This window comes from Osmerus eperlanus, chromosome 16 (assembly GCF_963692335.1).
Source record: "Osmerus eperlanus chromosome 16, fOsmEpe2.1, whole genome shotgun sequence".
NCBI lineage: Eukaryota > Metazoa > Chordata > Actinopteri > Osmeriformes > Osmeridae > Osmerus > Osmerus eperlanus.
The window spans coordinates 11,880,909-11,894,620 of record NC_085033.1 but is presented as its reverse complement, the minus strand read 5'-3'; the positions used below and the strand labels follow the sequence as shown (position 1 = coordinate 11,894,620).

Here is a 13,712-nt window from a genome sequence, read left to right as displayed (position 1 = left end):
GTCCTGTTATTGCCAACTAAATCAAGTATGTGCAAAGACTTTGAGATGTTAAACTTTTTAGTTTGATGTTGACAAGAAGAACGGCTAAAACAAAAAAGAACCCTGTGATGATTAAAGTTAGAGTCGGTCGATTTTACGGCTCAGAAATGCATTGCATGTCAATATTCCATGAGAAGTTTCAGTCAGCGAGGATAATTAAAATCATGTCTCTCTCTCCACTGAAGGTTGACCCTGGTAAGAGTTTTTTGGGAAAATGTAAGATAAATGAATATATACTCTAATCCAAAGGAAGAAGGGAAAAATACTTTAATTTAAAAGCATGTTAAAGTGTTAAAGGCAAGTAAATCAGATGAAACAATTCAGGGGGTGTGAAAAAGCATTTATGTAGAAATAATCAGATTCCCTGACACACCTCACTGTTCAGAGAACACTTTAAAGAGGGGCGGACACACACATTTCTAAGAGCAGGTGTTCACCTCTAAGTATGGATGAATAAAGCAAAGAGTCAGCATTCCAACATGGTCAACGGTTTGCTGGGATAACTGGAGTAGCCAGCCAGTAGTCCAAGACAATATCAAGCTGAGATTTGGATTACTGTGGTGCAGCCAAACTTAGACAAATAACCATATGGAAAATGAAGACCCATCAACACTTTCATGCACGTCTTTATCACTCGATAATTAGGAAAGTACAACCTGTCTAAGGGAGGGTGTACGAGACTCATTGCATTTTCCAGCTGTTTAAGAACATCCCTGAAATAGTGAAGCTTCCAAGACTGGCTATAGCTTCACCTGTCCATCTGCCAGGGCCTCAAAAAAAGCCACAGTCACCCAGCTTAATTGGCCATACGTCACGGTGAAAACACAGAGGGCTCGATAATTACTCAAGCTGCTTTGCCGGAGTTGCCCAGGTCCATAAAACACTAATCTACATATTGCAACAGCTTCCTTATTAGTTGGTTGCGAGCCTAATCCTCGGGTTGGTCTGCACAGACAAGGGAGCTGGTGGATAGCCAATAGCAGAATGGACTCATACGGGTAATGGAGAGTACTGCAGTGCAGAGCCTTCGGGTTGCGTTGCCTCAACAACCAATGCTGTATGGTACTCTGTACAGCACTGGATCCTAGCATGCCTGGAAGGAATGAGTCGGTTATCCATTAAATGTAATTCAAACCAAAGTTCCGCTGTTCATTTCCATGAGTTTTCTGAATCCATAAAAAAAAATACCCTTGGTCTTATATCACCTGAACGGCTCTCATCATGGAGACTGATGAAGGTATCTGAGTTGGACTGGAGATTGCAAGGTGCTCTGAAAGGAAACTTAACATATTTATAATATCTGTGTGGTTTGTATGAAAGCTAAAGAATGAAAGTCCAGTGAAAGACCGACGATTGCTTCATCCATAAATACGAGGCCTTTGTTTTCACAACGCTGGCATGAGCCAAACTGTATCCACACCATAGAAATCCTCATCATGACAAACAATGTGAAACATCAGTGGGTGGGTGAAGGCTCCCATGTTAGGCCATGTGAAGCCTCATCAGGAGCGTGTCATCAGGGCCAGTCACCTCATCCAGTCTCATCACTATGAGGAACTTAACAGGGTGCACAGTCTGTCATACACATGTGCTGTGTATTGTCATGGTAATTGCTTCTGGGGGTGGTGGGCAATCAAGGCCAATTGCAAGGCCACATCATCCAGCCTCAGGGTGACACGGCTTTGATGGAGGTGTCACTTGCGGTTACGCTGAACTCTCCACAGTAATATCATCAGCTGTTGCTTGATGCATAGGGCAATAGGGCTGTGGAGAAATCTTGCACTTGAATCCTTTTCCAAGAGGAGCCAACAGGGAGCTCTCTTTGCGTATGTGTTTATATTAGCATTAAACAGTTTTGATTTCAAATCCATTCAGCTTGCAGTTATTTGAATTTGAAATATTTGCACTTTGAAAAGCAACGATGAACTAGACCTTTTACTCCAGAAGACCTCCCAGAGTGGATAAGCTGGATAGGATTCAGCTAGAGTGCATTCATGAGGTGATATAGTTGCAGAAGGAACCCTTCAGATTGTAAAACTGGAGCTCAGCACCAGTCCAATAACACAAGTGCTACAGATAGACCAGGAAACATTCTCAACCATCCAGTGTCAATTCAGAGATTTTCTTGACTGTAATACCATTTGATAGCAGTCTGCTTCTATTAAGTGCTGACAAGTGCTGAAATTGTTGCAGTTGTGAATGCAGTCATTAGAGCTCTCAATGTGGTGGAGGCTTTCTAAGCAAAACTGTAACAAACATTTCTCATATTTATTCAATAGATATACAGCGCTCTTTATTTAAGTATAGCAAACTTTCTCCTCTGACCTGGGTTGAGGTTTGAAATGTAACTGTAGAAATCAATAGTATCATGTGAGCCATCAGGCTTTGTAGCCATGCAAGTCAAAAGCAAAGCTTTTTCCCCAGTGTGTAAGTGTACTGTGTGAGTGTGTGTATGTGTGTGTGTGTCTGTGTGAGTGTTTATACGTAGGCGCATGTATGTAGGTGTGTCCGAGTATGTATGTTTACATTGTTAATTGTTTCTGGACAACAACCATCAGCACAATGGTGCAGCCTTGCAGATTCAGGTCAGAACAATCAATAGATTGATGGTCGCAACGAGTCTCCGTTTAGCACCCATTACAGTTATACTCTAACAAAGAAACTCTATTGAAAACATGGAATGTACAAGGATTTCACGGGTAAGAAAACAAGTGAAATTCATTCTCAGTACAATAGCATTGTAGCACCAGGGGGCCTTGTGGTTTGCACAAAGCATTTTACTTTCCTTACATTGACATGACTGTTAGAGTACATATAATATGTATAATATGTATTACATTTCAAGGTCATGTTCTCAATGAAAGGCACAGGGTTTAGGGTCAGAAACGTTTCATTGCCCACACTCCCCATTTGATATCAGTTTGATGTTAGTTTGGTAAGGTTCAAAGGTCTAATACAACTACGAACTACCCACATATGTATTGTATTGATCCATGTATTCCTTGTGTGTTTAAGATAATTAAGAGGTTAGCCAGAGTCTTGACAATCTGAATATACATTCTCTGTTTTTGGTTGTTGTTCATTAACTACATTTCTTGACACCAATAATTATTACTTTGATTCAAAACATTTAGCAAAAGAATACAATAGAAAAGAATACCAATTTACATATTAAATTCCTCTTTGGACAACTCTGATGACTAGATGCTCAAAGTAAGCATATAAATCTCACATAATTTACATTTAGTCATTTAGCAGACGTTCTTATCCAGAGCAACTTAGAGTAAGTACAGGGACATTCCCCCGAGGCAAGCAGGGTGAAGTGCCTTGCCCAAGGACACAACGTCATTTTGCACGGCCGGGAATCGAACTGGCAACCTTCAGATTACTAGCCCGATTCCCTAACCGCTCAGCCACCTGACTCCCTATAATATGGAATAAAGGTGGATTTTATTGAATCATTGAATTTGTCTGTTCAGTCGTTGGAGGGAATGGCAGGCTGTAAGAGTGTGCTGTTGTTCTACTGTGCTGAGTACACTTCTGGATCTGTCCTGAGGCTCATTAGCTATGCTGCAGCCGTTCAGCTAATCATTTTCTCTGAGTGATGTGGTGCAAAGAGTTTGTGTGTTTATTCAATCTTTAATAACATGCCTGCAGGCGTCCTAGACGTGGCTTTCAGATAAATTCCTTTCATCGATGGGGTGGGAGTAACTTAAACAGGGTCAATTATCAATTATGGATTTAAACACAAAAACATACTGTACGTGTACAAAGAAATCTACATACCTCAGATGTTTGTGTTGAATTTGTTTAGGTTGCGTGACTACGAGTGAGACACCAACAATATGTAAGAGCAATCACGGCTAAAAATATAAAGCAATCACAATGAAAAAACATACGTTTTACTGACAGAAACATGCATACACCCAACACACACATACACAAACACAAAGCTCTTATGGGTACTGTATGTGTAATGTAATGGTTGGAAAGATCAATACCGGAGGAACTCTCCCCACAGTTCCTGTGGGGGCTGGCTGTCTGGTGATCAAAGCTCAAAGCCCCCTTCCTGGAAACACTACCATGCCAACTCCACTACTGGGCTTGTCTCTGTAAAACCAGTCACGTCCTTGAGGACAGCTGCATCTGAAAACAGACAAACACCTGCACATCTTATTTACTATCAGAATCAACCTTTCTGCCACTGACTGCTAACCTGACCTTACATATCCCTGTCTTCTACTAGTTCTGTGGTCTCCTTGCATCAACTCTTTTGAGCAGATAATTGCATCGGTCTAATTTCTGCGTTTAGGATGAAATTTGTCATGGCCCTGTGGCTGCTGAAGAGCTGTGTCCTACATGCCAGGAAAGGTTTTTAACATTCCCAAACTCCAAAAAGTCTCTAAAACGTGTATCAAAGGATAACTTAATTTTTGATGCCTCGGACAGGGAAAAAGGCAGTATCCACAGGCTGTTTCTGTCCTTCTTTCAGCTCTGTGAGTTCATTTCAGTCCTCCACACACTCTTTTTGCCTTCACGGTGAAGGAAAGTGGCGCTGCCCTGCCATGTGCACTTAATATGCCCCAGTGCCTAATGAAATGCATTGAAATAGTCTGCAACTAAGGCACACATCAGCACGCTAAGGTAGCGACCTAGTTCACTTAGCGTTCTAACCTCTTTCAGAATCAGAATGGGATTTATTCGCCATGAAAGTTTGCACAGACAAGGAATTTGCTTTGGCAGGAAGGTGCACACAATAAACATACAGGGACCTACAATTTAAATATGTGGACTATCTATACTAAGGGTACATAAACTAGCAGTACTAAGTGGGATTAGAATAGAATTAAATATACAATAAAATAAAATATAAGTTGCTGTAAATTACAATATAAAAATACAAAAATACAAGTATTACAAAAAATACAAATGTACAAGATACAATTTTGTAATGCAGTGCAAAAAGCAGTGTGTTTTAAGCAGGAACCCTTTACCCCTCTCTTTACATTCTCTCCTTTCAGAGAAAATGTTTTAAACGTTAGGTGATGGAAAATACAACAAAAGAGGCAATGATTGAGGCAAACAGACTTGTTCTGATGGGACAGCCTATTGAAATGGGTAAATAACCACAATATTTTACTACAAATTATATTTGTCGAATGTGGTTCGCATATCAATACAGGACACTTATTTCTCCACAGGCCATGGTCATTATTCAGTAAATAACCCAGAAAGTGTTAAAAAACGGCAGATTGTCCGGGCTACGGTGCTCCTGTATTTGCAGTTTGATGTGGCCTCCAGTTACGGGTATTTGCAATATAGCAGGGTCATCAGGGAACGTTTCCATGGTGGATTGCTGACACAGCTTTAGATGGAAATAGTTCCTGCCTTGCAAATTAGAGTAGAACTATTACTTCACAATAATACCTCACGCAATGTTTCTTCACATAAGGTCTGATGCTATCAGTTAAATTAACTTCAAAATGTTATTTTTGGTTGGAAAACCAGTTACATTTTTGTGGTAATTACTACCAGTTCATTAATGCTCAGTTGTAATATGATGTGTAGTTGGCAGTATCTTAAACAAACCTATAATCTGATTTGGTATTTTGTAAAACTATGCTGACATAGAATTAGCACATAGCGTTGCAAAAATATAACATATCCAATTATGAAAACCATCTGTTCTGTCAACTATTTTCAAAAACAGCCCTCAACAGATCTTCTTTGAGCTGGCCTGTTGTTGTCGTCCCACAGCATCAGAGCACAGACATCACACCTCCCAGAGGCCCAGCAGGTCCAAACATGTGCGAGTGGAGAGGGTTGCATACATCCACTAGCGATTGTTATTGCACATTGTTATTTGCATTGATCAAACACAAACCAGACTGTGGATCTGGCGCCTGTTTGTGAGTTCACACTTGGTGGACGTCCTCTAAGACACAAATGTTTCATCATCCCTGCCCTGCTCTGCTTATACTGTCTGTCAGGAGGCAACAAACAGCTCCTCTTAAATTACGCATGCTGCTAGGGTCCACTCCCAGTTCCAAGCCAAGGACGGCAGCTGCTAACTGGTAGAAAATGAAAAAAACGAAAACACAACCTCTTCCTCATGGCTATTCACAACCATCATCCAATCAACCAACCATAAGCCCCACCTTCAGAAAGGAACCAACATATATGCAAACACGTAAACACAAACCAACACACGCACACTCTCTCCCACACACACACACACACACACACACACACACACACACACACACACACACACATCTGATTTATTCATGGGGCATGATTAAGGCTGCAAGGAGAATGCAAACAACTACATCCCAAGCTAAATTGCAGCAGGAGATCCTATGTTAAGGTACTGAATTTATGCCCCTTTAATGGGGATTGAAACGAGGGGCCTTTAATTATGTAAGGTGAAGGAGCCTCTTCAGCAGTCGTCGACAGATAGATTGACTGGGCGTGGAGGGAGCGAGGGGCGGGAGAGCAAAAGTAAGGTGGGGGGAGGAGAACAAGGCAAGAGGTAGAGTAGGCGGCAGGGAATGGGGGAGGGTTATGGGAGCCCTAGCTGCTGACACTACAGTACCCTGGGGCCAGTGAGAAGTCCATCACTCGATACAAGAACATTGCATTCATCCAATATCCCACACCAAGCACAGTACGTGGCCCTCCACCCCTCCACAGGACCTTAGAAGTGGACAGTGAACATGTATCTGCCTGCGGGTGGTTGAACTACACTGGATTAGAGAAGGATAAGAAAAGGGACATTTCTGAGATTCTGTTTAGTATGTGAAATTTGCCTCTGGGCTTATTACTGCGAGCTAAAACTGGTCTCAAACCTAAACGTCCAGAAATATTATCCTGCTGCTATTACATGTTATGAGGCTTGCGTGAGAATATTGCCAAAGTTCAAATCAAAATTCGGTTTATTCGCCATGTATGTTATACAAACACGGAATTTACTGTGGCAGGGAGGTGCAAACACTAAACATATACAAATCTTAAATTAAGTAAAGGTACAGAAGTTTAACTATTCCTAAGAACTAAACAATCTAAGAATAAAACAATTTAAATATAAAATAAAATATATATAAAAATAATAAATGCCATGCTCTGAATGAAGCACACCACGCCAGTACCATGAACTTAAACAAATGTGAGTAAAATGTTAGGTAACATCTTTCAAACTGTTTTTACAGAGGCCATTGAAGTGCTAGATGGATCGGGGCATTCTCTTCTGGAGGCCATTCACTTGCACTCATATCAGACATGATCAATCGAGCACAGCTAACGTATTTGCAATGATTTAAAATGAAGATTGACTCAACTCAGGAGTGTAGTGTTCAAGATGGATCAGCTTTTAGTCACAGTTTTTAGAGTGAGCTCGCCACTCCACTCCTTTCAGATCAATAACAGTTATGGAGGAAAACATCAGCAGAACACAAATCTCTGCTCTCGGCCGATGACTGTAAACAGCAGCTTCTTGTTCATAGGTCCAGATGGAGCTGCACCAATGAGTGGGTGATCAGTGGTATGGGATTGTAAGGCAGATTTCCATCCTATCAGGGATGTACTGGGAGTTTTATTAGCATAACTATTATTGACATTAAAACTCCAAACATGCTGCTGGCCGTTTTATAATGTTCCTCCCATGACTGAGTCATCAGGAAAACAAAGGGCACTTTTGGAAAAAGTGAGGCGAATTTCATTTGAAAACACTTGATAATAGCTTGTGGGTAATAGGATATCCGGTTTGCGGTTCTCACCCCTTTTTATCGCTCTCTATTCAGCCCTATCTCAAATGAAATATTTCAGTCACACAACTAAGCTGAGACACACAGCAGCTATCATAATTCATATTGCATCACCCGTCATTATCATACTTAACTTTGATCCCATAACCTCCTTTCTCCCTGACTGCACAAAGCTTGACTTTATACTAAGTCTCTCCGACGTGAACAAGAGCAAAAGAGGGGTGGAGGTTGGTATTATCATATACGATAATATGGAAAACAAAAAGCCATTATGTCTGAAGCTTATCTATTAGAAAGGAACAATCTGAATGACCTTTTCTGTCTTGACTAATTTCACACAACGGTTTGACCTTTTAGCAATGGAGACGCAGACGGTGTTTAAAAACCTCGCCACCACAACAAGACTGGCTCATCGCAAATGCTGATCTGTAGAGCTGGAGGCGTATAGAAAAAAATCACAATGCCGCTGTTCTTTCAAATTCCTCTCGAAAATCGGATGATTCATTATAAAGATTCTCCAATTGTTCGCAGTTCTTTTGAAAATTCAGTAGATGAAGAACCTCTGTTGTTTGCTTAACAGTGAGTATTCTACTGAGGCATTGCCATTTCATAGTTTTACTCATTACTGTTTGCTGACTGACAATTTATAGAACATTTTAATATTCTTCTCAAGCCTTTGGGGCACACGTTTTAAATAACAGCACATTTCAAAACTTTTCCATTTAAATCCCCTGTAACCTTTTGAGAATCATTGAATAACAAAATCTGATAGAGTTGTTAATAAATCCAGTTAAAGCATTATACCTGTATTGTGTGTCCTTCACTTTGGACACTAATCTTATAGCCCTGCCCATGAGCAAGTAAGCTAGCTCACGACTTGAGGCACTCACCTCGAAGAAATGCAAGGGGAGAAATCACCTGCAAAACAGGGCTGGGTTTAGCTCTAAACAGTCATGCAAATTCTATTTACATGTTGAAGAAGACAGTTGCCAAAGCCATTTAATAGTGTTCCCAATCTGCTTAATCCTAGTGAGACTGATCTATGCCTCTAGGTATTGCAGGAGAGAAAACATGAGCCATTTAGTGAACCAGTGTAAAGGGGGATAGTAAGGACCTCAGAACAAGTGCCACATTCTTCTGAACCCCCTGAGATGAAGGAAAGAAAAAACAGCATGACTGCAAGGAGGAGGATGAGTCAATTTTTTCATTGACTCCTTTTTCTCATCCCTTTTCTTTTCCTGGCGGGTTGTCTGTATGAAATATGTGCGTAGAAAGAGACCCTATATTTAGATATCAAATCGCTCCGTCACTTCTCCACTCTTTCTTTCAGAGGTCTATCTGTCTCACCTTGATAGCTTAAGCCAGTATTAAACGATGTAAACATGTCACTTTGGACTTTGAGTGATGGCCACATAAAGTCTTGAATGTCCATGTTTTTTTCTTCTACAAACCAGACCTGCTATTATACTAAACAAAACTCAGTTTGGCCATGAGGTGACAATGACACAGTCTGTGGATCCAGTAATTAAAGAGGTTGTGTGACATTCTGTACAGGACATACAATGAAATACACTGTACATGTCTTCAAATGGATTGTAATTGCATTCTGTTGCCTAATGATTACAAGCAGGTTCTCAAGATTCTACAGAAAGTCCCAGAAGGTAACAGAAGCATTTCTGTAATAGCAAGGTGCCGGTCAGTGAACTCCCTGCTAAACATTTAGTCATTTAGCAGACGCTCTTATCCAGAGCGCAAGTATGGAAGCAGAGCTGATTTGCCATATGAAGGACATCTAATGGGTCAAGGATTTCCATACCTTCCAACCCCCCTCCCCCCCGTAATCTGGAGAGCATCTCCAACATTACTCCAGATTAGTCTGCCTCAGCTTTATTTCAAGAGGGAAGAAACCGATAAGCAAGTGACAGAGATGGCAATCTTTCTAATCCGAATGTGAGGCCCGGTCAGAGGCAATGATGGCTCTGAGGGGAAGATAATGAAAGTCTGGGCAAAAAGAGTCTGAGTCTGAGAGACAAAGAGGGATAAAGAGGATATCTACTGCTGGGTCTTCTGAACAGCTAAATATATAATTCATGAAGACCTAAATCGTATCTTTAAAAAATCCCCCATAGCAGAGATATTAAACACTGCACATTGTACATCCGTGTGACCTAAAAATGGAATGCCAAAGTGTTACTTTTGGACCTTGAGAATGACCTCCTGGCCCAGTCATAGAGGTAGTGTGATCCAGACTAGTTACGCTATCACTATGCTATGTGCAAAGATGTGTAGCATCTCGGAGAAATTCACGCCCACCTACAAAATACATCACTACACTGTAGCGATGGCCCCCTCTCACCCATGATATATGAGCCCCTGCCTTTATGTCATAACTGTGTAAATCACTGTGCATCTTTTAATTAAGAATGCATGGCTCATGTCACAATGATGAAGAGAGATGCAAATAACTATAAACGTGGATATACAGAGGGGTTCTTCAACCGCGACCAATATACTGAGGGATCCGAAGAACAGCCGAAGAGCCTGTTGCCTACAGTAAGTGTACGGATTGCCAGGATGGCCACAGATGAAAGTATCCCGGTAGCTTGACAGTTAATTATCCATCCAAGCACACAGTACTGGTTGGCATTCCACCGCAGTTAGGCCCTTACACGGGCATGCCGTGCCTGTGAAGAGGCAGCAAATATGAATATTTTGAGACAGTAGGACGTTTTTCATCCAGTATGGAACACCGCAATTAAATAAATGATTCTTTTTATGAGGAATGTTCCCTCTTTGCCGTCTGTGGAAAGTGTGTCATCATCAGTGCAGCTGAAGTGCCTCGTGTGGCTCCAGATCTTAATTTATTTTTTCCCCGGTGTTCCATTTTTTCGAAGAACATTAAAATCCTTATCTATTCACCTGGTCTGTACATTTATCTAACACTCCCGTGGTGCCCACCCATCAGGGAGATGCTAAAAGCCTTCCACACCGTGTCCTTATCTCACTAACCGCTCCAGATTAAAAGGATAGAGTTGGCTTACTGATCAGTCTGCAGATGTCTCAGCCAGATCCACCAGTTGAAATCACCTTCCTGTGAGGAAGTTATTCCAGACACATTCATGTGTCAGCCATTTGACGGCCAAATAACTCATTGCATTCTGTGTGAAAAATGGAAAAATAAGAGGAATTGCGGAGGTAATTGACCTTTAAATGAAAATATCGACTTCAGCAACACTTTACACTTTACCTGTTTAAGTTTACATTGGCTACCATGTAACCACAAGTATATAGTAGCAATTGTAGTTACATAGGAACTGCCATGTTGTAAAACCGAATTACGTTTTAGTTGTTTAATGAGTGAAACTTGGTGTGGGGCAAGTTGGGCTTTCTAGGGGAAAGTGGATGAATATATATTGATGTTATTTTTGGACCATAATCTTCAACTCCCCCTCCACAACATCCACTTGCCCCTTACACTTACATTACTGTTTTTTCAAACCATGAGTGAATGACGAAGCGATTGCTGGTCTTGGAGGTGACTGTCTGGAAGAGTGAGACAGTAGTAAAGATCCTTTTACAGACCATTAGACAGGCATGTTAATTGTCATCACTCACAACACTTCTGCATGAAGCTCTGCACTTCCTGATTGGCATTGCAGGGGGGTTGTGAGAAAAGATGTATGTCACGCCTAAATACCACCTGTCCACACGGTGTTCAGAGAGACACATAAGGTACAGAAACACACCTTACAGAGATGTACTGGTTACCAGTTGATCAATAGATAATCCAAGTCTCTATAGCATTTGGAAAGGTCATCCGACCCCAGTGAAATGCCAATGGGGGGTGCTGGGGCAGGATAACAGCAGTCATCCATCTTGGAGCCTGGGGACCAGGGTATGAGAGGAGTGGAACAGCGCTGGGCTGATATGAGGGGGATGAGGTTGTGTTCTCATTGTTAATTCTCTCAGGTGCAGAACAGCTGAGTTCCCTGAACTCAGGCTGCCACTCTGTCACACAGCATATGGTTACAGAAGACAGCAGCTTTCATCCCGGTGTCCAATTACATTGTTGGAAACTGAATTACTCTTATTGTAAGAACCAATCGGAATAGGGTCATTCTTGTCCACCCATCATGCTGCGAAGATTGAGCTTCCATCTTACATTTCCACATATCAGTGCCTGGAAATTGAACTACGTAGAGGCCCGAGCTTGGGACGAATCTGTGTCTTTGTCTTGAAATCAATATCCGGACGATCGTTCTTTTTTAGCTCCATGGTTTTAACAAGGGCAAGGAGGGCAAAGGGGTAATCTGTGGGCCTCTGGACCCTGCCGCCAAGTGTAATGGCTTCCAGCTTGCGGTCTCTGATGACCGCAGCACCTCTCAGCGGCCAATTAAAATGCAGTTGAAGAAGCCTGCTGTTGTGTCTGATTGGTGAGGTATCCACCTGTGCCCAGCCAGCTGCAGAGCTGGGTGAATCAAGCCCATCTTGCGGTCACCAGACTCTTTTGATCCCTGGCTCTCTCAGACAATAAATCATTCTGAGCAGGGAAACCTATTGACCGGGGTCATTTGAAGATTCAACTTTTGTGATGATTGATGTTTTGGTAAAGCTGACCGTTACTGTGTAAGTTTGACACAAGATAACGTTCCCTTGATGAGCAGGTTTATTGTCTTTCCTTATTACGAACACTTGTGTCACGCATTTGCCTTGTGCAGCAGACAGTGCATATATTTACAAATGTTTTTAAATTAAATAAGTCATCCTTCACCATACCTATCCTTCAACGTTGTCAACATTTTTCTTTAATTGCACACAGTCTGTGTTCTAACAAAATGCTACACAAACCCTTTAATAGGGTCAAGGTTTTTTTCTGTTAGGAGCCAGAGAGACCAAATCAGTTGGTTACGGTCTGATGAAGCTTGTCTAATGAACACACCAGCATATGATTATCTACTGTACGTGAAACCCGCAGTTGAACCTTACTGTACTTGTGAGTGGCTCAGGGTTAACACATGATTAAGGAACCCTCACCTCAGCTTCAGAAAATTGGCATGGAGTTGATACTTCCAGTCTATTTTTCTAACTCTTGTACTTGATAGAATAATATGTCTGCAGGGATTTCTCCATGCAATCACATCAGCTGTGACATCAGCTGTGACGATATTTCGGCAACATAATTCGGTTATTGTTGTGGTCTAATTCTACGTATCTAAGTATGTATACTGTACGGTTCCTCAGAACTCTGTTGAAATGGGCTTACTGATGCATTGACTCTAATGACTTCTTGCTTAAAACACACTGCTTTTTGCACTGCATTACAAAATGGTATCTTGTACATTTGTATTTTTTGTAATATTTGTATTTTTGTATTTTTATATTGTAATTTACGGCAATTTATATTTTATTTTATTGTATATTTAATTCTATTCTAATCCCACTTAGTACTGCTAGTTTATGTACCCTTAGTATAGATAGTCCACATAATTAAATTTTAGGTATATGTTTATTGTATGCACCTTCCTGCCAAAGCAAATTCCTTGTCTGTGCAAACTTTCATGGCGAATAAATCCCATTCTGATTCTGATTACAGCTCAGCAACTCTTGAGACTCATTGTTTGTGCATTTGCCTGCCTTTAAAACAGTTGCCTTTAAATGTCTCTGTAAATCATTTTGTTTTACAGTCCTGTCTTGGTCAGTTCAATAAAATGAAGGATTCAGTGGAATGTTTTTGTATCGTAATCAAATATAGATTTAGACAGGTTATATAATGATAATTATACACACGTAATTTTTCTTTACTTGAGAGTTGCATTTAGAAAACAGACAATATCTACACAGCAGCATATCTACATTCATATCAGTGCAGATATCATCCTCCCAAAGGCATCTGTTATGAACTCGGACTGA

At 41.0% G+C, this 13,712-nt stretch overlaps 1 protein-coding gene across 2 annotated transcripts in view; it reads right to left on the bottom strand.

The window, feature by feature from the left end:
• brinp2 (bone morphogenetic protein/retinoic acid inducible neural-specific 2) overlaps positions 1 to 13,712 on the bottom strand; it is a 53,516-nt gene that overhangs the window by 36,014 nt on the left and 3,790 nt on the right. Inside the window, exon 1 of one of the 2 annotated variants that reach the window (XM_062481865.1) lies at positions 10,844 to 10,909. The exons of the other annotated variant lie outside the window; for it this stretch is intronic. The gene's annotated coding sequence lies outside the window, so the exon portion shown is untranslated. Of the gene's footprint in view, positions 1 to 10,843; positions 10,910 to 13,712 lie in introns of those variants that run through there. 2 annotated transcript variants of the gene reach the window in all.